We start from the raw sequence: 25010 nt of genomic DNA on the forward strand, positions 1-25010 counted from the left end.
TCATGGTTTGGAATTTACCATTTGAGTTTTTTTTAAAGAAGAACCACTTCCAAAGTCATTCACAAATACACCTTAGACCTACCTCACCATAGGAAACTTAGACCTACTCAACATATGTAGGGACTAGAGCTGCATGCAGGCCTTGTTGTATAGTGTTCCATTCACATCTCTCTCAAACCTGTAATTTTTTTTATTGAGTCAAGGTATGTTTTCTAAAGTATAATTTACCTATAAGACATGATCATGGGGTAGAAGAGAAATTTTAGTGCTACACAAAGAGAGCATGATTGATTTGCATTCGAAACACTGAACATGAACTGTTGTGTGCCCATGCAACTCCTGATGTGTTGGGTCTCTATTATCAATAGTTCAAAGGAGTTTTTTAGAAAAATATTAGAGACAATAAAATTAAAAAATTTATTGTGTAATCTTCCATGAGTATGTATTCCAAACTTGAATTGTTTTCAAAACAACCATGCTGCTTAAAATCTTCTTTATCTGCAAGACATTCACATTCAATAGAAAGATTTTACTGTTGCATGACAGAGTGTGATTCATTTGTGTCACATAGAAAAAAAAGGATAATAAAAAAAGTTGTCAAGAAAAAATCTTAGAGTTTGTTTCAACAATATAAAGGTAAAATTCAACAACTAAAACTCGAAATTCAAATACTCTATGATTTCACCATTTTGTACATGGGAATCATAAGAATTCAAATGAAAATAATCTGTGGAATAGGCCCCTCGTTAAGAGCCATTGGTCACAACCAGCTACACTTTACATCTTTATGTATTTCCCATCTTCCCTCTTGTAGATTTTAGACCTGGATGCTTTTTGGATATTGCTCTGCAATGGCTCATCTAGCACTTTTGCGGATTTTAAACCCAAATATCTTTGGAACATAACTTTGCACTAGCTTTGATGGCTTTACATGTCCATATGTCATCAAAAAAAGATGTGAAAATGTTGTTCCAAAATATGCCCCATCAGTATCTATCTTAGTTGAGGAAATTATATGGGCATATAACACCATTAGTGATGCATATTTCTATCTCAAAGTATTGATTTTCTCTTAAAAGGAAAATTGTTAAAATACCTCCACATTACAGATTTAGCCAAAAAAATAGTATTATTATATATAAAATTAAATGAAAACCCTAACATATAGAAATCACCGTTTACTCATGCTATAAATGTATAACTTTTTAAAGACTAAAATTTATGCGAACATGCTTCATTAAGGATACTACCTTCATATTTGAACCTTGGATAGTAAACATCTTCACATTTTGGATAGTAAATTTTCATTGTGCTTGTCCATGGAATGTCTGACTGGCCCACTGGGAGACATGCCAGACCTAAACAGTAAACTCTTGGGCACCTTCCAAAATTAGTATTCTTGTACTTCTCCAACTACACATGTAATATCAAGAGCAGAAAAAGGATCATATGCAACTGGCACAAGCACATAAATCCTATTTAGGTTCAACTAATTTATGATCACATCATACCATAGCATTCATCCCCTTGCTTGTTAAAATATAATGGACATGGATCAAACCATAAAGCATCTTAGTAGCAGACCCCACCAATGCATTATGTTCCTTGGTTAATATATCATCTATAAGGAAAAAATATAGAAGATTTCAATCATTTTTTATTTTGATACTTAAAATTTAAAAAACACAAAAGGAGGTGTTGCATATCATTCATATAACCAATTTCATGTAGTAACTTTTCCAAAATGCAATGAATGGACTTCATAGAAACATCATGAAAAATAAATGGTATTGAGATTTATTATAATGAAGGAAGATTTAATAAGTTTCCCAGCTCCTACAATGTTGATGAATATTTGGAGTTGTATCACCTTGATTGGGATTATCAACAAAATGTACCAAAAGCTCCAAACAGAAATAAAGCATCAATAAGCTCCAAACTGAATCCTAGTATGCACCTTTTTGATGGAATTAGTAAACACCAAACTTACATATGGATGCACATCTTAAGATGTTGAGTAAGCTTATATATATATATATATATATATATATATATATATATATATATATATATATATAATTGATCAAAAATTAAGATAAATGATAATTATTGAGATTTTAAATTGATTCGAAACATCTGATGATATTTCATCTGTGCTTGTGCAAGCTAGATGGTGGGAAGGGGATACTTAATTAGGGAAAGCCTAAGAAGAAATAGGCCCAAAATAATGCACAGAGAAACTGTGCCACTTCAGTTAGAGTCTAGACAACGATGTGCATGGAACCAATAATTTAAATTAGTTCTTCTTAGTGGTTATTTTTGGATTTTTATGAGCATCTATAGAAATTTAAAGGTTTCCACAAGGTGACAATGTGTGTCTGAGGTGCTTCTTGAAGGTAATAATTTAGCTCAATCAAATAGACTTTTTACTTCGTCATTTTTAAATTTGCCTACATTGCCTACATTGTTAGTTTATGCCTAAAAGAAAATTAAGTGTTGAACTAAACTTAGATGGGGGTAACCACTATCTAATGAATGCCACAAGAGCCATGGTTAAATACCATAATCAATTTCATGTTAACTGGTGGCAAAAGGATCAATTTCCTCTTCCTCAATTACTTCCAAGTTTTCCTTAAATATTTTCTTGGTTTTCTTGGTTGGCACTAATGGTAGGAAAGCTTGCATTTGATAACGTTTATCAGACAAACACAAAACAATGTGATAATATTTGCACAATATGGAGCTTTTTTTCTTGTGTACAATGGCAAAGAGAGCAACACTAGTAAGGGTGGTAGTAACTAGAATCAAGTTTTTTATTCTTGCCAACAACAATTATTTCCATTCATATCCAAATAGGTTAATGAAAGATGCTATAATGACTTAGATCAAAAACCAAGTTGTGTGGTCCATGCAATAGACTCCCGCCAATAGCATAGGCAAACTAGAAGCTATTTACTAAAATTCTCCAAAACTACAAATATATCTTTTTTTGAAACATCTTGCCTTTTTTTTTTTATCGTAGATGGTAAAGTCCCCTCCATATAGATTTTCTTTTTACTGTGAGATGCTAGTTTTTCGTTCAAATTTTGGTTTGACATTTGGTTAAAAGTTTTTTGGTTTGAGTTTTCCATTCAAGATTTTTGTATATATATAAGAAACTTTTCCTTTGTAAAGGTTTGCACTAAGTTAGGTGATTAAAGAGTACCTAACACAACACACCAACCTTGATGAACACTATTTAAGTCTTGAGAAACCTTAACCAAGGTTTGACACTTATTATTGTATGACCACAGTATGGTTGCAGCAAATTGTGCATGATTCTACAATAACAATTACTGGTTTTTGCCTTGTTTGGAAGAAACTAGTAGTGTGGTTGTGATCTTGTTGTATGGAATATTTTGTACATTTTTTTTTCTCCATTATATATGCATTAGATTTAGTTCTTTTAGCTTCTGTGATTTTTTTATTTGATTCTTTCAAACTTGACTGTGCACTACCAGTTTTGGGGTTTTTAATGGAAAATGGGTTGTAGTTCTTATTTCCATCGTGGGAAAACCATGGTTCTTTGGATTCCAAGACTATAGACCCTAACTTGTAAGACTATGCAAGTAGAGGGCCACCAAACAAGTGCAGATATTTATTTGACAAAACCCTAAGCAAGCTAGGCAGTGCTCAGCTAGGAGCAATCACTAGTAAAAGTGCTCTCAAAAGAAAAAGAAGAAATTTCATGACTGACCATTTTGAGGGATTCAATGGGAGTGAAAATAGATGCTATTTTGTGAAGGAGGAGTTTTAACAAGCTATGGAAGGTGGTGAAAAAGTGGGGACAATAGGGGGGTTTCCCAAACCCTTAAAAACCCTCATTTTTAACAACTCTATTGTATGGTCATTTGAAGACTTGAGATCTCAAAAATCCTTGAGAATGGGTCTAATGTAGAAAATTTTATTTAGAGTAGGTGAGTTGAATCTATGAGGGGAAGGAGTTATAATCCCTACAAATCTATAAGGAGGCTTAATTGGGGCTCTTCTAGTAGCCCTATTTGTGAAGAAACTATGCAATCAGGTATGAACCCATCCTTACCATCAATTTAGACATGTTGAAAGTGTTCCAAATAAAATCTTAGATCTCATCGAAACCTTGGTTGGACTAGGGAATGTTGTTGAATGAAGTCAAAAAAAGCCAAAAATTAGTCAGATAGCATGTTCTTTATGATGGGCATTTTTTCATTTAAAAGATTAGAGATATCAGATGAATTAGAATTACAGATATTGTATGCTCATAGATAGTCAAGTCATTTTGATGGTTAATTAGGATTTTCATTCCTAATTCCAGGTTAATTTTTCAACTTCACATTACCTTGCCCAACTTTTTTCTAATAGCTTTCACAACTTATTTAGTTAGAGTAGTCAATTCTTGAGCCATAGTAGGTTTAGGCTATGGCACTGTCATTGGATCTCAAGCTGGTCAAAGATGCTATCTTTGGGTTCTCTTTCAATCACAATGACTTTTCTTTGTTTCTGCACTTTTATCACTTTGCATTTGAAAGTAAATATTTTGCTAATAAAACTATAGCCAAGGAGCAATCTGTAGTGGTTGCAATACCCTTTTATTACCTCTTTATCAATTCTTCAAATGACCATACAATATATCCTAGGAAAATTGTTAATAAAAACTTCAAATGAGTGTGAATGAAATTTGAATATAGAGACAATAGACCATGGTTATCTCAAAGTCGGGTCCTGCTAATGGACCAAAAAATATGGTTTTGTATTTTGATTCTCTTATCATCAGTTATTATGATTTCTCTATAACATTATGGATTATGGAATCTTGAAGTGTCTGAGTGTTCATTTTCCCAAAATACATCCATATCCTTGCAAATGTCAAATTTTATATGAGATGGTTCAAATATCATAGAAACACTTTTAATCTATACAAAATCTCTTAGCACTGGGGTATACTGTATATTTTTTCCCCACCTGAATGTGTATGATATTTTATGTGAGTTTTTTTAAATTTTCACAAAGCTATTCTTGAGAACACAAGAGAAGAGTGTGTTGTTGATGTTATCTCTCTTTATAGACACACACATAACCTTATAGATATATGCACTTAGCACATCAAACTTCCATGGAGAGAAGATCTTTTTTAATGCTAGGACATCTGTATTTTTCATTTGTGAATAGTTATCAAATATTTTTTTAAATTCTTCTTGTTTTATCAAATGATTTAGCTTTTATCTTCTATTTCACTTTGTTTTATATCTAGTACCCTATACTACATCTGTTAGTCTTGTTTTCCTGATTTTGTACATTGATGGCTGGTAGGGGTGATTTCCTCACATGAATTTGTATAATTTGTTGGTATAAAATCCATCTTTGTTGATCAAAGAGGAAACCAGTAACTGGTTTATTTTTAATGTAGAAACTAATGGTTGTGATAGATCAGTAAAGGACATGGTGGGGAATATGAAGAAGGCACTTTGAGTTAGTAACAATACAAAGTATTGCTGAGGTCTAATCATCTATGTATACTCAGGTCAAATCATTTTGTATATATATACTTCTAAATTTCTAATGGAATTTTTAAATTTCTTGAGTAGAAGCCTATATTGAAGTTGCTGAAGGAATGATGATAGATGATGTCAATTCTAATAAAGCAATTGATTTACATGGTGCTAAATTTATTCTATGTCAAACCAACAAAACTCAAATCCTTAATGTGTTGACTCATTGTAACACTAGAAGGTGTGACAGAACTTCAATAATATGTTTGACCTATCCATTTCTTTGCAAACTCTGCATGATTCTAACATAACTTAGTGATTTGTTTGGCCAATCTTGCAACTACTAGATATGGTACTACTCTTGGTGTGATTTGTGCACTTCATTCTAAGGGACTGTTAGAGACTACTTTTTGCACAAAGATGAGACCATTCAACTAGGTACTATGGATGGTTCTTTGTTAATTTCTGTGACCGAACTCTATATTTTAGATATAAGAATTCGATTCATGTCAAAAATCTTCAAGAAAATTGTTCATTATTTTTTATATCTAGATTCTAATAATTAATGTAACTTGAAAATTTATCATAAATAATTTTGACTCAAAAAGTTATCATAGTTTATTTCAATTTAAAAAGTCATCTACTTTAGCATATGTAGTGATTTCCACCTGCCAACTGATTATTTGTTTGATGTCAAGAGACTATTTTGGTTATTATTTGATCAAGGGTCCTCTCTAAACATAGAGAGTGTATTGATGGTTGACAATTTCATAGGCTTACTGATTATTGAAGAGATTAGGTGGAAATTTTAATAATATTTTCTTTCAGCTAGTCCTGCTTGTGCTACTATTTTTGGTTTTTGAAAGCAACATAAGTTTTTTATTAGCATTTTTCCCAAGAAACTTCCCTATTGTATCCCTCAAAGTTGATGAAATGTGAAAAATGCTAAACATTTTGATCCAACTTTGCATTTTATTGAAATTCCATATCTAAACAAGTTTATCGCGTATGATTTCAATATCAAGATTTATATTAACTTGAAGATTTGTTGCATTTATTTTAGGGATCAAGTCTCACTGCATATGAATTGGTCCATGATCACATACCTATAATCCTTATAGCAGATTCTACAGCAGCAACATTGCAGAAGTCAGGTCGTGTAGATGCTATAGTTGTAAGAGTAGATAGGATTGCAGAAAATGGTATGTATAATTACTATTAATATCCTACAATTTCTTTGCTATGATATTTGAAATTGATGTTCATCAAATTAAATCTCATTAGATGATTGGTTGACAGAATTTTGCCAACAACATTTGTTCTTGTATGTTAAGGCTTGCTAAGTTGGTATTATATTTTCATAGGTGACACAACACATAAAATAGGGACATATAATCTAATGCTCCACCATCATATCCCATTTTATGTAGTTGCTCCTCTAACCTCAGTGGATCTCTCAATTTTCTCTAGTGAGTATATAATAATTGAAGAGAGGTCACCAAAAGAACTGATTCATGATCTTGGTGGCCAAGGTCAACAATTAACTCCATCTGGGATTTCTGTTTGGAACCCTACTTTTGATATTACCCCTAAAAATCTTATCTCAGCCATTATAACTAAAAAGATGCATCATCATGTCTACTCTTTTGTGAATAAATTTTCATTTAAAAAAAATACAATTTGATCTCAAACTTGGTTTTCTTCATTTCATACATTGTACAAGTGCAACCATGATATATATTTTGGTGTATAATATTTAAAATGTGTTGTGTAAAACAGGGCATCATTACAAAGAAGGATCTAGCTTCTGTGTTTTATGTAAAGGAGTTCATAGAGAGTGTTTCTTAAGTAGCAAACAAACGATACATTGGACAAGTGCAACTATGATTTTCATAACAATTTAAAGAAATTGCAGTACTCTTTAGTCATTAAATGCTAAAAAAGAGCAAAATGAATGCACAAGTAAACTTCAAAAGTAGTTGTTCCAGTGCTGAAGTTCGTGTGGGATAAAATATATAATTTTCATATAGTGGTATTTAGTTTAGGATAATTTTCTTCTTCAACTTATGTACTATATTGTACTATACTTTGAAAACCAACCATCATGAATATGAAATTCCATTGTTACTTTGATTATATAATATAACATTATTCGTAGTTGAAAATTTTTTTGTCAACTTTGGCAATATCAAGAGTGCCTAATGAGACATGTTACACTTCAATAGTTCTACTTTTTCTTACATTCTTGGATGCTTTCATTTAAAAGAATAAATGTCCATGCTATATGTTTATGTTCTTCTTTGTTTCATGTTGTATCAAGCAATTGTTTCTTATCCAAGCCATTTAATTTGCAACCTTTTAAATCTCTGCAAAGATAAAGTTGGAGCAAGAGAATTTTTCTTCTGTAGAGATTTAAAAGGTTGCAAATTAAATGGCTTGGATAAGAAATAATTGCTTGATACAACATTAAAAAAAAATTGACCAAACATTGGTGGAAATTTTGACCAATTCTTGATAGTTTTCTACCAAAAATTTGTCAAAATTTTCACCAATTATTAAAAAAATTGACCAAACATTGGTAGAAATTTTGACCAATTCTTGATAATTTTCTACCAAGACTTGGTCAAAATTTCCACCAATTATATTTAAAAAAACCAAACATGGGTGGAAATTTCGACCAATGCTTGATAGTTTTCTACCAAGAATTGGTCAAAATTTCCACCAATTCTTTAAAAAATTGGACCAAACATTGGTGGAAATTTTGACCAACAATGACAAATCAGAGCTAGTAAAAATTAAAAAATTTCAACGAATGTATTGGTTAAAATTTCAACCAATGTGCAGGTTGGTCAAAATTTTGATGAGAAAAATTACCACAAACTACTTTGTCAAAATTTTGAGCATCAAAATTTTGACCAAAATTCGTCAAAAATTGAGTTCAAATTTACTAGTGTATAGAAACTCTAATAGCATAAATGGGGAGCAATCTTCTCAAAAAAATTCTTAGTACAGTTTCATCATTTATTTTACCATTAGCTTCTCTTATTGCATTAACAACATCTTTTATCTTAGAGCAATATTGAGCAATATCCTCACCTTCTTGCATTCTCATATCATCGAACTTACCTCTAAGACTTTCAGATTTGGCTCTTAGAACATTTTGTCTCCTCCATAGATAGTGTGAAGAGAATCCCACATTTTCTTTGCACTATCATAACCCTTGATATCATCAAAGCTGAAATAACTTAGGGTAGAGACAATCTCCAACATTGTTTGGTTATGTTCTTTCTTCTTTTTCAGATTTCAATAGTTAAGGCTTTAGCATGACCAACATGCTTTATGGTGATGGTAGATTGTGTATGATCTCTAAGACCTCCTAGGTGTAGCTTAATCAGAATTTTCCATGCAGAAAAGTTATCTCTATTAATCTTGGGTATCTCTCTTTTTGATATCTTGATTTTTTTCTTCTAGTACCTTCAAACTACTCCTCTTAAGCAAATGACTCTGATACCAATTGTTGGAATTCTTTAGAATAACTGAGAGGGGGATAAATCAATTATCCAAGGTTTAGATGTACAATGAACACTTTTCACAACTTAGTGAGTCCATATCCATAAATCATTTTCATCATGCATGCATCCATTAGGTCATACAATCACTTAAACTTGTAGGTTACTTATCAAATCAACTTTGCAAAAATGTAAGCATGAAACATAACAGATTCAATAACACATTTGACACCATGATTTAACATGGAAACCCAATTTGGGAAAAACCACCAGTAACATGCTACTCATTCTCACTCTTCTAAAGATGCCTTGTGAAAGGCCAACCTCATAAAAAGTTACAATGCACAATGTTAAATGTGACCTAGTTAAAGGATTTCAATCACCTTGTTAGGAGTGAGCCTTGTTAGAGGACTTTAGATCATTCACTTGGAATGTCACCTAGTTAAAGGATTTACAAATGACTATTAGGTCAACTTTAATCCAAGGATTTATCCTAGACTGGTACAATGATTAGAAAGTAATAGTAAGTCTTGATTTGATAACAAGTTACAACACACTTGCAAATTATAGATCTTTTTTTCAATCCTCCATTCTGCTTGGCTTTCACACACTTCATCTCTAATAGCTTGTTTACCCTTCAAGCATCTATACCCTTAAGCCTTTTTACTTTGCTTGCTAATGTAGTCTCCTCTCTTAGGTCACTGAATGAAGCAATACCCTAGACTTATTGTCTTCCTTGGGTTCTCGCACATGGAAACCTTTGCTTCTAACTAACCATCTCTATAAATAGAAAATTAAAATATTTTTTCATTCATCCTCCTTCATCCATTTTAGGGTTAGGTTGGATTAGTTAGGATTCAATGAATCTACCCATCATTTCATTTCATTCCCTTACAGTAAGTTCTCCTTCAATCCTTTTTGAATTTTTCTCAAAATGGTTCATCTTGAATTCTATACCACCAACTCATCAATCTTATCTTCCACATGGTTCACACAATCTAATAAATCAAAATTGTTGGCTTAGATTCATTGAGTTCAAAATCTGTCTCATAATGTTGACACTCGACATTAACTTGCTTTTGATGCACAACACATACTGCATTGCTCGACATCCACTATCAAAACACTCAGCATGAACTAAAGTTTACTGGTGCTTGGCATCAACTAAAATTTTACACTATATCACTTGACTTACATTAAAATTGACTTTTCTCAGCTCCAACGAATTTTTTGCTTGACTTACACTATCTTTGCTCGGCACTTACTGTGTAGATTGTTAAGCTTGGTAAACATACTTCATTTAATTTATTGTTCTAAACCTAATCAGTGTATCCATATTTTGGAACCTTAATTATATTATCAATGCACTATAATATCATTGTCTTAACTCATCCTTGTACTCCTTTTCCATATCATAACTCAACCTTTCCTCTAGGTGATATTGTTACCTCATTTGATCAAATCATCTTCATCAATCAAACAAATCATCTTAGCAGCAAGTAGCAAGTTTGACATCAGTGATAAAACAATGATTGAAACACATATTCATACTTTATCAATCTATTTTCAACACACCCACCTACTTGGAGTACCTAGTTTGAGGGAAAGTAAGTAGAGATAGCGCAATAGATGAAGCCACCTAAGATGTTTTAAGATGTTAGTTTGCAAAGATATATAGTTCCCTATTGTCAAAATTCTTATGAAAGGATGAATTGAAAACCCTATTAGTTACAATGATAGATTCCTTATTTAAGAATAAAAAATGAAAATATTTAAAATTGGCCTTCTTAGATCTCTTGTAAGTTCTATCCTACTTGGGCAATAAATAGTTTGGCCTTCTCAGCTTTTTGTGACCACCTATACATATATCTTGTGTCATTTTAACATATTTGATAGTGTGATAAACAAAATCATGACATTTATGCCTCATGTCCACAATATATATCTCATGTGCACCACTATCAACTTGAGTACGAACATAGGAAGACTCAACCATGTTATTGAGTTCATGTGAAATGGATGCTACCTTATGATCAAAACTATTTTTACAAAAATCAGAATAAATATCATACCTTGGTTACATGTTTTCAAAATCTATAATGGGCTAGGCCATGGTTGTAATTTGATCCATTTTGTGATCAATGTGAAGTCTCAATGGTTTACTATGTGCCTCCTCTTGATTGAAGGTTTTTCTTCTTCTTTAGGGATACCACATGATGATTGATTTTTACATTGATTTTGATGAGTTGTAGTTCATAATTTGTAAACAAGTGATCTTTTTCCTTTCGTTGTTCTTACATAATTAATTATTCACTTCTCCCAATGACTCTTTATTATATTTAGATTTTTGTTTACTTTTTACATTTGATTTGATACCCAAAAATTGTGTGAATTAAAGCATGCCTTGTATCTTGTGAGGAAGGGAGTGATACTTATCATAACTAGCCACAATTTCTTTATTTGTTGGTAAGGCTACAAGGATTAGCTATTTTTGTAGATGGAGATGAAGCATTAGTGTGACAAATTTTCCTTTATTATCCTACTATCTATTATCCTACATTTACTAGAAGATATAACTTTATAAACCATTTTAATTTTTTAGCTCATAGTATCAGACTATCATCCTTCAGTACTATTTTGTGGTTGAATTTTTTTATCCAATGCATACTATGATTAATTTTTTTTACATGGCTAGAATATTTATAAATATTTTTACAGCCATGACCAAGTCCTATGGAGCATGGGACAAAACCATTAGTGAACCACCATACCATATCCCTACACATGTAACCAAAACCCATATAAGGACTGACAACTTAGCTAGAAGATCTTCACATCACAATTAAGAAAGGTTTCACAAAATTAGATTTGCAAGGAGGATTCAATATTATTATTTAATCACTAACACAAGAGGTAATTGGTTGACTCAGTTGATCCTAGATGAAGCTTCAAGGTCTTTTGCATAACTTCCACTATACCTCCTTTGCATCGTGGTCCCATGCAACTGCTTGCCACTTATTTTTCAATCATAAGGTATAAAATTGAATATTATCCTAAAAAGGGGGAGCAATGACAAATTAGGAATTATAATTTATACTGTGGGTGAATAGGGGCATGCTAGAAATATGCAGCCACTGCTTAATCATTCCATCCTTTTTTAACATTTCCCTCTAAATTTTACTTCCATAAATATAGGTGATTTGACATATTTACCTAAAAAAAAATTGTGTATAGATAAGAAAAGAACCATAAATATCATGGGACCATTAGCACAAAGAAAATATTTGTAGAGAATTTAAGTAGCCTTTGCTAAAAATTAATTTTCTTACTAGCTAGGGCACTCACTTAGGTTGTCCACCAATGACCTTGAATCAGCAAGAGCCTATATTATTCCAAGGCTCAAAAGAGGATATTAAAAAAGATAAAGTTAATTAAGGTAGCGGTCAATCCCATAATGGTCCCTATTTATCCCCCTAATTTGAGTCTCAAATCTTGAATCTTGTCTACAAATTTCCAAACATTGTATAGAGGGCTCCGTGGAAACCATTAAATACCAATGGACTATTAGAGAAATTTAATAGGTGGTGAATCCAAAAAATTCTTAGAAAGTGAGTGTGTTGATTCATTCTCAAAGATATCTAAAAAGTTAAATTTTTTTAAATATTGTAGGGCATGGGAAACATTCTTAACTATGTCGATTATTTATTTACCATGGGTTTCACCATTTGAATTTTCTTTTATTGGTGTGCCAAGTTGAACCCTACAATGCCATATATGCAAGATATGGCTCCAACAAAAAAAAATAGTTCCATTATGCAAGATCAAAGCATTGAAAACCCTTACCTTGAATGACTCTTCATCACACCTCTAAAGCCTCTCGCCCACTTTTTTCTCATGAATAAATGAAATTTCACTTTTTTTCTTTTTTTTAAATTCCCAACAACATGAAAATTTTGATGAAAAACTCAACTAAAGTCAAAATTTTGATGTTATTGAGATCATATTTTTCAAAAAATGAATTTAACAAGCCAAATTGGCCTGCCATTGAAAATTTAGGTCAAAAATGCAACCCAAATGTACTAGTGTGTGATTTCAGCTTTCTCATTCAGCTAAAATCACTTAGTTCCAATCACATTCTTATCCTTTGGTCTAGGTACCAATGTCCATGTCTTTTTTTTCTCTATTTGATCAATTTCCTCATTTATATCCTTAATCCAATCTTCATTCTCTAAAGCTTCTTTAACTAATTTAGGTTCTACTTCACATAATAAGCATGTGTCATTCTTTAACTTATTTCTTGTCATGATTCTTGAATCTTTACTTCCAATGATTTAGTTAGGTGTATGATCCCTCCTCACATTGTTCAATAGGAAAATTTCAAGTCTTCTTTCTTCTTCATGTATTTCATTTGATTCTTCTTTCTCTTCAATTTTAGGTGTATTTGGCTACAACTTAGCTTAATTTATCTAGTGTTTAGTTCTCTCTTTTTGTTGTTCGACTTCTTCTATTTGTGACTCAAATCTTATAGCCTGATAATTGGTAGTCTATTGATGCTTGGCAGAGCTCTTCTTTCAAACCTTAATAGTGCATGGTTGCTAATGCTTGACAACCTCCTTCTGTGGTTCAAGTAAGGTGCTAGGTTCAACTTCAAATATGTAGACATAATTTATGTAGTCTTTAGATTCTTTCTTGCATTCTTCATTATTTTCTGCAACTTTCTTAACTTTAACATTTGCACTTTACACATTTTGTTAGTGTTAGAATTTTAAAAACTTATATGCCTTGCTTTTAGTGGAATATCCTAGGAAAATTCCTTCATCATTTTTTGCATCAAGTTTTCCTTTCCTTGTATCTTTCAATATGTAACATTTTCTCCAAAAAAATTGAAAAAATAAACTTTAGGTGCATAGCCATACGAAAGTTCAATTTTTTTTAGAAGTCTTAATTGGGAAACAACATACTAATTCATGCCTAACATAACTTGTAAAATCAAATGTTGTAAAATGTAGATTTAACTATCAATCACATGCATTAAATGTAAACACATAACACAAAGATTTGGATACTTAGAAGCCCTCCAAGGTGAAGGTAAAATTGGGGTGGGGATGACACCCACAAATCTTCACTACTGCAATAATAAAGTTAACCTGTTAGGGTTATAATTTTGATCACTTCTGATGATCTACCATGTGAGGGGTTTGCCTTGTTAAAGGCTATTAAGACTATTAGGTCTTACCTTGTGAGAGGATTTTAGACTTACAATAAAGTGAGGACTCAGTTAAGAGATTTACAAAAGGTTTGTTAAAACCACTCTGTTAAGAGATTATCCTTGCCTTAGTTATGATTCAATACATGATCCTTCAGTCTACACTCTACTACTGATTACAGACCTCCTCTCTTCAATTCTCATATGACCTTCAATATGATATATCTTTTCTCAATCATTTGCTTCTTCATAAGGTTTCTATCTCTATTCTTCACAACTTCTCTCTTACATGCGATATCAAAACTTAACTCATTTTCCTTCTTTGCAATATTTGCACTTTCACACTTTGATCTGCTCTATGATTACACATGTTCATTCTCTATCTATGAAAATAGGGTTCAAATCTATCTATTTAAATATTTCTAAAGAGTTTTCTACACTTGTCTCTTTTCCTCTGATTGGTTGTTCACTATACATAGGGATTTGTGATCCACATCATAAACACATAGCAATCTCTATAACAATATCTACAAATATTAAATGTCATATCTATATTGGCTTGAAATGGTTTTCCTAAAATTTTATATTATTTCTAACTTAAATGCCAAGTCTATGTTGCTTGACACTTACTATCTTTGATGCTTGGTCATCACTATTCTTCATGTTGTAGCTCGGTCTCAACTTTACTCAACACCTTTTGTATAACTTGACATCAATGTGCTCTATTAGCTCAACATTTACTAGGCTCAACTTATACTAAAAATACCCAATGACCAAAGACTTTCTTAGCTCTTATAGAGTTCATCATATACATATTTATCTACAAGTCTTTAACATGATTCAACCTATATATAGTAGCTCGGTCATAGTGATAACCGACTAACTCTGCCTTATCTATGACTAAGTGTTTAAAATGAATAGACAACAAGATTTAGAAATACCAACAATCTCACCTGTTGACATTAGTGGAAAAAAAAAATTCATGGTTACATATTTACAATAAAAGAATAAAAGTACCCCCTAAGTCTTTGACTCAGTTCTTATAAAACTTTAAACCTTTTTTTGACTAAATAATATAATAATACATATATTTGCATGACTCTAAATAGTCTAATTGTTTCTGTGTCATATCATGTTTATCTTCTGAACTCTAAACTCTAACTCTTGCTTACTTCTTGATGTCAGTATTTCCCCATTTAGTATGCAATCATCAATATTACATTCCCCCTTGTTTTTTTCACTTGCTGGGATTGAGTGGGTGGAATCAAACCATAATTTTCAATAAATGCTCTGTGAATCTAGTTGATCATGGAAAGAGCATGATCCCATGTGGTTTGAGTTTATTCTAATACACAAATATGAAATTCCAATCTTGTTTCTAAGTCAATTAAATTGTCAACAATCAAAAGATTATGATTTGTATGAATTAGATCCTTTGATGATTTCAATTCTTTTTGCATAACCTCCAGATGGGGTATCAACATTGATTGGATTGAGATCAGTTTGGCCAACATGTTTCAATTAGTTGTTTTTAATTCAACCAATTTTTCTTGTGCAAACAATAGCTTATTACAATGCATTGTATTGGATTCTACTAACTGTGAAATAGAGTTGCTAGTTTACTTCATTTCAGCCTAAATCCGCTACATGTTTTCCTAAAAATCATTTGTGAATCTGGGCACATCACATAGAATATTATACAAATGTTGTATCTTATATACAAGCTCTTGCAAGTTCTATACACATGATTGTAATTCAATCTTTTTCTTGACAATGGTTGTAGAGAGTTTCTCTATAACTTTATTTTCAAATTTCTTTGTTGACCATGCCATTAGTTTACCATTTTCTTCAATGTCTCCAACATTTATTTGTTCAACAATGTGTACAAGATGGGAAATAATTGGGGCTTGCCTATTAGTATTATGTACATCAAAATCATCAACAAATATTTCCTTTATGTCATGCAACACTTCTTTTTATTTCCATTCTCTTTTCATTTCTTCTTGTTTCTTCTTCTTTGATAAAATGTCCTGTAACATGATAGTTTGATCCAAAGTGAGATTTTCTAGATCCCATTTTGGCATCTCAATGACTTCATCCAAACTAACAGTCATATCTAGAGAACTTTCCTTTATTTCTTTTCCTTTTATAGGGGATAGAGTGTTGCTACTTGGCACTGATGTAGTAGGAGTAGGTAATGGGGTGTCATTGCTCAGTCTTGTCTAAACTTTAGTACTTGAGACAATAATTGTAGCACTCAACACTATATTCTCTGCTCCTTGTCCTATTTCCTTACTTCCCTCAATTTGAGGTCCTAAAACATTTGGTCCTTGTTGATATGTGGTATAAATTTCTACATGAGTGTATTTGGTTAACTTATTTGCCTCTTTCTCTTCTTATTTAGCATCTAAGGACTTTTTCTACTCACCAACTGGTGTGTCAGGTGTGGTGGCATGAATAGATGAAATGCTACCTTGTGGGCTTGGTACACCTGAGCTTTCATCATCATTATGATCATTGTCAATGATCATAATCTCTATTATTTTCTCCTATTCCACTCCTTTAGTGGTTAGAGAAAAAATTATTTTCCACAATAACTCATTTCTTTGTACTATAGATTCAATCTTATTCTTAAGAATCATAAAAAATCTAAACTTAGGAACAAATCGGTTCCTATACTTTTCCAAAAATGTTGACTTTTTATCTCTTGACAACTCAAACATAATTTTGGCCAATGTTCGTTCTCTTATTTGTTTCTCTACTTCTGATGCTTATTGCCACTTCCTATCTAGTCTATTATACAAATCAATTTGAATCTTCTTTTCCAATTCAATAGGAGCTAGTTTATTGTTAGCCATCATATCTATCATGACCTTCTCTACTTTGGATTTATCATTATTATTCAATGTATCATACTTTAAAAATCTAAAACTTGATAAGCCTACAAAACTTCTAATGTTGACACATACCTCATTAATATTTTTTGGTCTTTTGGGTATTGTGACTTGGTGATATCTCGGTTCATCTGATTTGGTACATACTCTTTGCATCATTCTCTTCACCTTGTTTCTTCTTGACTGGTCATCTTCTCTTTTCCTTGATCACATGGGCTTGAGTTTTCTTCTTTTCTATATTGGAGCCACATGGTTTAGTAATATTGACTACCCATTTCTTTGTTGATGGCTCAACACTAGCTGCTACTAGCCTAGTTCTTGGCTTAGTCAATACATGAGGAGAGAGGGTTGCCACCACTAACTTCTTTGTAACCTCCTTTTCTGTATACTTTGTGATTTTCATAGTTTTAGCCTTCTTCACCCACAACTATAGCTTTACCCTAATCTCCTTCTTCTTCTTCCTCTTCCTCATCACCATTGTCTTTGTCTTCATCTTCACCAAGACCTTAAGTAAGCCTCAAAGGTCCCTTGCCTTTGTTGTGAGTGCCTAGTTTCTCTTCTAGCTCTTCAATCATTTTCTTTATTTTCTTCTCTTTTGAAGCTATTTTGATATCAATTGCAATTCTTGCCTTAGATTTTTCATACTTCCCAAAGGGTTCTGCTTCTACATCAATCTCTTCTTTAAGTAGTGCATCAATATTTGCACTCACATTATCACTATCAACTTCATAATCAAATGATTTTAGCCATTCTTTCCTAGGCTTCACTTCCTATACAAATGTATTATCATGTCTACTAGAAAGCATACATCATCGTAGTATTTCATCACTAGCTCTGTTGGGATTCTCATCCTTTTTGATGTAGGAGCATCCAGAGGTGTAAGGACAATCCTGTGTCACCCAAAAAAAATGTACTTAGACTTAGTTTCTGTTTCATGTGTTTTCATTTTTGGATACCCATTTGGGTCAAATAAAGGTTACAGCTCTCATAGTTCCACTATTAGTGTTCTGGGTTAGAGTTTTTAATCACCTTGGGATACGTGTAAATGTCAAAAAAATAGGAGTATGTAATTGAGCCATCATTTTGGTGAACTAGAAGGTGTAAATTGGTTGGAATATTTTCATTGTAATTTAGAGCATTCCAGAAAAAGAATTAGGTCAAAAGGCCCCACAGTTTGAAAGTTATCGTATTTTTTTGATTTTTGGAGACATCCTAAGAATGCTTCAAAGTCAGGTTAGGGGCATTAAATCACCTTGAACAGGACCAAAAAATGGGGGATGAGTGGATCTTGTCCATAGGGCTATAGAGTGCTTCGAGAGCTTTTTGAAAATGTAAACAGTTCGTCAATCGGAGCTACAGTTCAAAAGTTATGCCTCCTGAAAGTTCGATTACCATTTTTGGATTCTTCTAATTTTGCGCCGACTTCTAATGTGACTTCTAGAGCCTTCTATTTGGTTGGTGGATGCCTACTAGCACCTTCTAGAATGTATTCTGAATCCTTAACCCTCTGAAGTCTATTTAAGAACATTTTTGGCATTGTAAAAGGCAGTTGGGAGTGGAGTTTGAGAGAAGGTACTGGGAGAAGAATTTATCTCTAGATTTATGCTATTGTAAGCCCATAGGGCATGTTTTGGAGTCTGTTTCTCTACACTAAGTGTACTAGCATATTTTCATAGTTAATAAAATTTTCCCTTTCCTATTGTGTCCATTCTGTGCTTGGGTTGTGTCCCCATCACTTTTCTTCATCCTTTGTTTGAACTCCTCAAAATATATATCCATAACATTCTCGAAAATTTCTCCTAACTAAGTTATGTATTCACTAATCTATCTTGTGATAGGTTTTCCTTGCTCCCAAATAATGTTTCCAATAGAAGGAAAATAATTCTAAACATAAAAGAAAATACACATTATGAGTGATCCAAACTTACACGCCAAATTCTTCACCTTCTTGGTTGATGTTAGGTTTTCTACTAGCTATGATCTTTGGAACTTGGCAAGATCATATTCATGATCCTTCATGACAATCTTCCACACTTTATCAACTGCCATACATGGCACACTCTTTAGTCTACTCGACTGATACTATTTGTTAGAAATCACTCTCACTGCAAACTCAATCATTAGATTTGTGATGGTAGAGATGGAAAACTCTCATCCATTCCATTCAGCCTTTGTGTTAACCTCAATTTCTTCTTGGCTTATAAAATGCATAGTCTTCTTCTTGTCTAATGTTGGATACTCGGTAGCCTTGTGAATTGTGTTCTTTGATATCTCAATAGGTTCATTATCTAGCCATAAATTCATATCATGAATTCTATTTAGCACTTCCTTAATCCATTCAATCTTGAAATTCCTCAAAAAATCTAGGGCATGAGTTAACCCTTTCCATTCAACAATTTTGAATTCATCCTTTAGTACTTCTTCAGAACACAATTTTTCATATGCCTCTAAAATCTCATGATCACCAAATTCTCCAATCTTCAACATGTAACTAATTCATACATCATGGATCATAATGACTTAAGGTGGTATCAATGATAACACACCCATTGGATTGCCTTTCCTAGAAATCTCAGGAATGACACAAAATTTTGGTGGAGGACAAGCGTCATTCTTCACCAAACATTGCTTACCTTTACTCCTTGAATCTTTCCTATAGATGATGAAGATTCCATATTTCCTCTTTAGGGTTTTAAAACTTTATCCTTTGAACAACTTGAAACAACTTAAATATTCACTTGATCAAACATTCACCTTAAATCACTTTTGCAAATTGCTCAAATTTATGTGTGCTCTTGAAATATGAATGCAAGGTATGAAAAATAACTTCAAAATTTTAATATATACTCCATTTTTTTGAATTAGGGTCTCCATTAATCTTATGTACAATGTTAGGAGGAATCTAACTATCTCAGTTGATATTATACCTTTGAACTCAATCTTCACTATACAACTTGGTCCATTCTATCTAACTCAACCTATACATTAGTTTGACATTAAAGTACTCAGGCCATATTGCAATGCTTGGTCAATATAGTCAATTTTTACTACCATTTGACACTAATTGTGTAAATAATTCAATTGCACTATTTTTGTCATAGACCTATTCTTATGCATCTTTATTTTTGCAGATATGAACTTTAGCATGTTTTATGTTTGGAACTGATGTAAGATAAATCATTAAATATATAGTTCCTTACATACCTTTCTTGATCAGTTTGAGGTGGTGTGATCACATTCCCCATTTTATAGGGTGACCTTAACTTCACTTGCCCACTTCCTATAGCTTCCACCTTTTTCTTCCAAGTTTGATTAATCTCCTTTGATTTTTCAAAATCCACTTTACCTTTACCCCTGGTGTGTTCATTATTTGGCACTAGTGTTCAAGTTTTATAATTATTATTCACATGTCCAATCTTGTGATAATTAGAAAAAACTTTCTTAGGTGCATTCATGTTTGTCCAGTAGGGTTTTTCCTAAGATCTGCATTCATATTCTGTATGTCCAAAATTTTGACAATTGTAACAATAACCTTCAAATCTAGGTGCAGTAGATATTTTCTTCATTCTTGATCTACACTCATGTATTTGATGTCCTTTCTTCTTGTAGTAAAAATAATAACTTGTACACTTAGGTTTAGGTTTTTGTATACCAATTTTTCTTCTGTAGATGTTTATAGCATGACCAAGATTTCCACAATGATACCATGTAGGCTTTCCTTTTGACTTTGCGTTCCTCAACTCTGCACTCTTGGATGATTCTCCTTCTTCAAGAGATGAATGTTTGTGTAGATGTTCTTGTCTAGAAGTTTGGTTAGATGACCTAGGTGATTTCATTAGTTCTTCAAGGTACTTTATTGCTTCACTGGGCTTGTTTAACCTTTCCACGAGTTCTTTGTCTGGTCTTAACTCATTCTTCAATAGATTAATTTGTGATCTCATATTTTATATTTTCATGCCATTCCTATTTAATTCTTGATTTGCAAGCATTACTTGATTCATCATGTCTATTTGAGTGTTTCTTTGCTTTTTCATATCAGATGACCTTTCTTCATGTCTGATAGACATTAGTCATTTGTCTTCCTCAACCACATCCTTATCTTCTTCAAATTTCTTCTTTTGTTTGGTCACTTCACATAGCCTTACTGACTGAATTTCATGTTCTCATTTTAATCCTCTAACTTCTTCACTTTGAATACTATTCTTCTCAAGTAGATCTACAACAAATGCAACACTCTTATTTGAATTTCTAGTGTAAAATAGTCCTTAAGTATCAACTTCTTCATAGTTTATGTCATTTAATTGAATGGCCATATCCTTTCTCTTTTTCAAAGATTTCCTTAGTTCTTTTCTTGCTACCTCAATTTGTTGCAATATGAGCTAGATGTCATTCACTTGATTGTAAATAACCTTTCCCAATTTGTAAGCCTCCATCTCCAAGATCTGAACTCCCAAGTTGTTAGACTTTCTCAAGAGAAGTAATGCTCTGATACCAATTATTGGAAGTCTTAATTGGGAAACAAGATACTGAGAGGTGGGTGGGGGGTGGATGGGGGTGGGGTGGTCTAAATTGGGAAAAAAGACACTAAGAAGGGGGTTGAATAAGGATCTGTGAAAAAAATATCCCTTAAAACAACTTTACTAGATTCACCACATTTTCCATCTCATATCTAATTCATGCTTAACATATCTTGTAAAATCAAATGTTGTAACATCTAGATTTAACTCTCAATCACATGCATGAAATGTAAATACATAACACAAAGATTTGGTTACACAGAAACCCTCCAAGGTGAAGATAAAGCTTGGGTGGGGCAGGGATGATACCTACAAATCTTCACTACTACAATAATAAATTTAACCTATTAGAGTTACAATATTGATTAGTTCTAATGATCTACCCTGTGAGGGGTTTTCCCTATTAAAGGTTGTTAATATTGTTAGGTCTTACCTTGTGAGAGGATTTTACACTTACAATAAATTAAGGACTTGGTTAAGAGATTTTAAAAAGGTCTATTAAAACCACAATGTTAAGAGATTATCCCCAACTTACTTATGATTCAGTACATGATCCTTTGTCTGCACTCTACTACTGGTTATAGATCTCTTCTCTTCAATTTGATATATCTTTCCTTTTTCCTTCACTACTTCATAAGGTCACTATCTCTATTCTTCACAACTTCTCTCTAACATGTAATATCAAAACTTAACTCCTTTACCTTTTTCGCAATGTTCACACTTTCAAACTTTGATTTGCTCTATGATCACATGCATATCATGCTCGCTCATTCTCTATCTATGAAAAAAGGGTTTAGATCTATCTATTTAAATATTTATAAAGATTTTTCTAGACTCTTCCCTTTTCCTCTAATTGGTTGTTCATCATTCATAAGGATCTATGATCCATGTCATAAACACATAAAAATCTCTGTAACAACCTCTACAAATATTAAATGTTGTGTCTATGTCAGCTTGAAATGGTTTACCTCAAAGTTTGTATCATTTCTAACTTGAAAGTCAACTATGTGTTTCTCAATATGTACTATCTCTAATGCTTGATCGTCACTATTCTTCATGTCGTAGCTCGGTCTCAAATTTACTTGACACCTTCTATACAACTTGACATCAGTGTGCTCTATCTGCTCAACATACACTAGGCTTGACTTGTACTGAAAATACTCGATAACCAAAGACTTGCTTGAATCCTATAGATCTTTGCATATACATGTTTATTTATAAGTCTTCCAAATGATTTGGCCTATGTAGAGTAGCTCAGTCGTAGTGATGACTGGCTAACTTTGCCTTATATGACTAAGTGTTTGATAGTAATAGACAACAAGATTTAGAGATACCAAAAAAATTCCACAATTTTGTTAGTGTTTGAATTCAAAAACCTTTATGCCTTCATTTTAGTGGAATATCCTTGGAAAAATCCTTTATCACTTTTTGTATCAAGTTTTCCTTTCCTTGTATCTTTCAATATGTAACTTTTTCTCCAAAAAAATTGAAATAATTGACATTAGGTGAATAGCCATACCAAAGTTCAAAAGGTTTTTTGTTTGTACCTTTCTTTACTTGAACTCACTTCAAAGTATAAACTATAGTACTTATAGCTTCTCTCCAGTACTTCTATAAAACATTATTTTCCATCATCAATGTTCTTGCACAATCTATAATTGATCTATTCCTTCTTTCAACTATTCCATTTTGTGGTGGAGTCCTTGGTACACTATTTGTCTCTTGATTCCTTTGTTATTGCAGAATATGTTGAATTCATCTTATATAAATTTACCTCCTCTATCTGATCTCAAGCACTTTAGAATCTTTCATGTTTATTTCTCAACTCTATCCAAATATTGTTAGAGTAAATAATTAATTAATTATTAATTATTTATTCTTTTTACTTAAGCTTACTTAGGTAAATGCATTTATTATTTGTAGTCTAGGAGTTTGTTATAAATTGTTGACAATACAGGAGTTTTTTCTCTCCTAAGTCATACTTATCCTCTCACCTTGTTCGAGGACTTTCCATGTCATGCGGATGTATGCTTAGTTGTCACACTTACCTCCTAGTGTCTTCTAGCTTGTTCTAGGAGATTCTTTAAGCTCTTTATATTCAAACTCCCTCATTATATTTCATATCACATTTAGCATATTTTAAATACATATTTTCTTGTGTTGCAATATCTTCTTGTCTCTCATGTCCATTTAGGGTTTTTCCCTAGCTCCATGCTCTTCTCTCCTTGGCTTCCCTTTGATAGTTATTTGCATTCAGGTGATCTTGGGCATCTTTGGAGTTGGATTTCATCAACTCCAACATGGTATCAGAGCCTTCCTGTTGCTACTTGGTTGAAGAATTTTTGAAGCCGTGATTTGAAGTCACAAACCCTAGTTTGTTTGTGCATTTTTTTTTTAAATCGAGGGAACTGCAATTTTTTGGAGCACATTGGGCCCAAATAGACACTGCCATTGGATTTGGAAGGCCATTTATAGTAAGGATTCATATAAAACTTTTCAATTTTGGAGACAGAGCTCCGAGAGGCAAAAAAAATTTAGGTGCAGGGCTCCATATGGACTGTATGGAAAGATTTTTGCAAAAAAAAAAATTGAAAAAATTAGCACACGACTGCGCCACCTGCGCTTCGCTGACTATTGGCTAAGCTACTATAGGGCAGCCCTAGCCTGGCCACCACTAGCATGCCACCCTATTGTAGCCTGCAGTAGTGGCGACACCAACTATCGCAACCTCTGCCAATGGCAACACCAGTTCCATTTGCCGCCAGCTCTCCACTCCTGATCCCTGCCACTCTGCCCATCTGCTTAGCTAGCATAGAGTTATAGTTAGAGTCGAGTGGAGATTCTATAGATTAGTTTTCCTTTTTGTGCCTATTCACCTTGTTGTGGGGGTGACATGTGGCATAGGTGCCACATGGCACTTTGCCATGTGGACCCTGCCACCTTGTCTGCCTGCCATGTGGCATCCACATGGCACTGTTGCATGGACTACCACGTGGCATCTTTTTTTGTGGTAACAGTTGGAAAGCCATTAGTTTTAATCCTGTAGTCTACTGATATCAGCATGACATCACTACCACAAGTACCTCTCCAGGGTCTATTTTGACCTACCTTCAATTTTTTTACCATAACCTGAGCATACAAAAGTATTTGTTCGATCCAAAAGAAGTAGCAAAAAGCTAGTTCTGAGATGGAGACATTGGTGTAGGTATTTTTAGGTTTTGATGCAATTTTTTGCCCCTTTTTTTAGTTGAAGTCTTAAGTTGTGTTTTTAACTTTAGCATGCATATCTTTTGCATCCCATGTCAGTTTTTTGAAAATGTTATATTTTTGGAAAGCTGGTTTTATCACCTTTTTAGAAATGCAGTCTTTTTCCTTAG

General features: G+C 32.8%; 2 pseudogenes; one reads left to right on the top strand and one right to left on the bottom strand.

The window, feature by feature from the left end:
• Positions 1–856: 856 nt before the first annotated feature.
• Positions 857–1925, bottom strand: LOC149533048 (casein kinase II subunit beta-1-like; annotated as a pseudogene).
• Positions 1926–5317: 3392 nt separating this feature from the next.
• LOC149533049 (methylthioribose-1-phosphate isomerase-like) lies at positions 5318–7355 on the top strand (annotated as a pseudogene).
• Positions 7356–25010: the final 17655 nt, after the last annotated feature.

The sequence above is a fragment of the Cupressus sempervirens genome, chromosome 10 (genome assembly GCF_028749045.1).
Source record: "Cupressus sempervirens isolate cs-2001-9-10 chromosome 10, ASM2874904v1, whole genome shotgun sequence".
NCBI classification, from domain to species: domain Eukaryota; kingdom Viridiplantae; phylum Streptophyta; class Pinopsida; order Cupressales; family Cupressaceae; genus Cupressus; species Cupressus sempervirens.